Raw genomic sequence first — 3,232 nt, 5'->3', positions numbered from 1 at the left:
GTAGAATGCCGTGGCATCACAGCTCACAGCAACCTCCAACTCCTGGGCTCAAGCGAGTCTCCTGCCTCTGCCTCCCAAGTAGCTGGGACTACAGGTGCCGAGCCCAGACTGTAGAATTCTTTATCGTAGTTTAAAAAGACAAACATGGATTTCTGTGTTGAACATGTAACTATCTGCAAGACATAATACAGGTGGACTAAGGGCACAGCACGGGGTCTAGAACACTGATTTTTTTTTTTTTAACCTGTGTGCCCTGAAAGGATCTTAGATGTGCTGTGAAAATTTTGAAGATCATTAATTAAATTATTTTCAAAGTGCAATAAGCATGATTTTTTTCGATCAACATAATTTAAGTGTGCTGTGGAAGCTTAACTATCAGTTTAAGTGTACCATGAGATAAAAGAGATTAAAACACACTGCTCTAGAAAGATACACCCCAACCTGGGCTATGCTGCCTCTGGGAAGCAGTCCAGTTAGGATTGGGGTAATGGCAGTCAGCGGTACTTGGTTATTTGTTATTTGTATCTGTATTGAAGTTTACATTTTGGGAGCAATAAGAATATGTTAATAATTATGCATCACCTGTAGTAGTGCAAATAAGTGAAATTTAGAACAGGCCTCAAACTCTTGCCTTTGCAGTTAGGTTTCTTGAAAGTGTGGATAAGGGGCTTGGCACCTGTGGCTCAACCGGCTAAGGCGCCAGCCACGTACACCTGAGCTGGCGGGTTCGAATCCCCAGCCTGGACCCACCAAACAACAATGACGGTTGCAACCAAAAAATAGCCAGGCGTTATGGCAGGCGCCTGTAGTCCCAGCAACTTGGGAGGCGGAGGCAGGAGACTTACTTCAGCCCAGGAGTTGGAGGTTGCTGTGAGTTGTGATGCCACCGCACTCTACCCAGGGTGACAGCTTGAGGCTCTGTCTTGAAAGAAAAGAAAAGAAAGAAGGTGTGGATAAGGACAAGGGCCATAATCCTAGCACTCTGGAAGACTGAGACAGGTGAATTGTGAACTCAGAAGTTCAAGACCAGCCTGAGCAAGAGCAAGAGACACTGTCTCTACTAATATTTTTTCTAAAAATAGAAAAAAATTAGCTGGGCATTGTGTTGGGCACCTGTAGTCCCAGCTACTCAGGAAGCTGAGGCAAGAGGATCTCTTGAGCTCAAGAGTTTGAGGTTGCTGTGAGCTATGAGGATACCATGACATTTTACCCAGAGTGAGACTCTGCCTCAAAAAAAAAAAGTGTGGATAAAATGTTAACCAGGTTCACCTCCTGACCCAACCCCAGGGCCCCTGGTTATCTCAGCCTTCTACAGCCCAGTTGCTGCTCCCACTCTGCTCTGCAGACTATTGGGACCAAGGTCTCAGATGATTCCTTGCTGCTGAATTCAGTGTTGGGACCAGGGCCTCATTGCTTCTGACCTCGTCCGTTCCTGACACTGCCAACCACTCTGTACTTCTTGAAAGGCTCTTTCTACTTCTCCCTTGTTTTGTACCTTTGCAGAATCCTCCTGTAAATTTTCCTTCTTCCCAGGCCCCACTCTCTGCGTTCCCCAGAGCTCTGTGTTTGGCTCACCTCCACACCCCTCCCTTTCTGCACATTCTTCTCCAGGCGCCTTGATCCACTCCAAATCCCCTTCTCTAGTCCAGCTGTCTTTCTAGAGTACTCTTGTTCAGCCATCTCCCCAGGCTTCTCGATGCAGCACCTCCAGTGTAACCTGCCCTTAAGGCACTTTCTGTCCCACCACCCCAAAGCTGCTCTCCTGTGGTTCCTGTCCACAGTCAACCTGCCAACCTGGAACCCGGGGTGCCCAGTCCTGGGTTCCTCCTCTTCCTTTATTCCCAGGCTGTATCAAATTGGCAAATAGGATCTGTGTCCATTCCACATCTTCCAGATCCCACTGCTGTTGCTACATAATTTTTCACTGGAAATTGTTAGGGTCCGCAGTTGGAAAGAGTCATGGGGAGGCTAAGGTAGGCCAAGCCACAGCATTGGCATAAAGCTCCCACCCAAGGAAGGGCTGTGCCCCAAAGATAACTGCCTCAATGGCGGTTTGGGGGTCAGGTTTTAAGGGTGGGGGAGCTGAGGTCGTGATGGAGTGAGCTGTGTGTTCCTGCATCCAGAGGGTGGATATTCTCAGGGTGCAGCAGGATGTTGGCTCAAGCCAAGCTGGATGGGTCTTCAGGTACAGATATTCATTGTAGATGACTGAGAGCAGGAAAATGTCCTCAGAGAAAAACATCACAAGCGTGTTTGTTAGGCACAGAGCCCTTTGTCAGCCGTACAGGACTAATTGTCCTAACAGGAGTAACTCCTGTTCTCCTGCGGTAACTGTTGTGGTTCTTGTTTGCACTTTGAGTGAGCTTGGACCCTGGTCTGTTTCTATGGAGGAGCCCTTCTTCCCATCGTAATTAGTCTCCTGTGAGTTGTCTTGTCTGGACTGAAATCTTACTGTGGGATAGTTTGACTAGAGTTGGTTTTTAGCTGTTTATTCATATTTGTGGTAGTTTGATCCTGACAAAATGTGTGTGGTAGAAGAGCAGCTGGGACCGCTTCCCCAGCCCCTGGCTTTGCCTGTTTTTGAGATTCTGAATAATTATTGTTTAGGGACAGTAAGTCGTATGAGAAGTGGAAGGGTCAAAGGAAACCAGACTGTGTAGAATTTTATTTCCTCTCAGATTTTAATGACATAAGAAAAATGTTCAGATATGCAGACAAAGGAGAAGTAGGTACTGGTTGTTGTTAGCATTTTTAAAAAATAGCTCCAGTCCCCAAAAGGGCCTCAAAGACTATCACTTACTGAGCTTTGACTGCCAAAAAGAGGCTGTTTAATAGAGGATGGAAGCTGATTTTAGTCCTGCCCACTTTGTGACCTAGTAACAGGCAGATAGCACCGTCATTGACCCTGAAACTACTTCATGGACAAAACCAAACTGTCCTGGAAAGTGTGGAGATAAGTGGAATATCAGAAAAGGGCGAGGCAGACCAAGAGTCTCTCGTCCGAGATTACTTTTCAGTGAGGAATATTAACCAGACATGCAGACCTTGTTCTTCCAGTCTTCACAAACTTGATTTATCCTTCATGCTGAGCTGCCAGAAGCTTTCTGTGTGCTCGGTTTCATTTAAAACTCTAGAAATTTCATAGAATGAAATGTAAGGGCTCAGCGCCTGTGGCTCAAGTGGCTAAGGCGCCAGCCACATAACACCTAAGGTGGCCAGTTCAAATCCAGCC

General features: G+C 46.6%; 1 protein-coding gene and 1 pseudogene across 1 annotated transcript in view; both read left to right on the top strand.

Annotated features, from left to right (window-relative positions):
- SERINC5 (serine incorporator 5) overlaps positions 1 to 3,232 on the top strand; it is a 123,251-nt gene that overhangs the window by 75,923 nt on the left and 44,096 nt on the right. The window lies entirely within an intron of this gene.
- Positions 2,094 to 3,232, top strand: part of LOC105886610 — a 7,307-nt pseudogene continuing 6,168 nt past the window's right edge.

This window comes from Otolemur garnettii, unplaced genomic scaffold (genome assembly GCF_000181295.1).
Source record: "Otolemur garnettii isolate 467f Iridium unplaced genomic scaffold, OtoGar3 scaffold00017, whole genome shotgun sequence".
Classification (NCBI taxonomy): Eukaryota; Metazoa; Chordata; class Mammalia; order Primates; family Galagidae; genus Otolemur; species Otolemur garnettii.
Note: the sequence above shows the minus strand (reverse complement) of the source record. Positions and strands in the feature narration are given on the sequence as shown.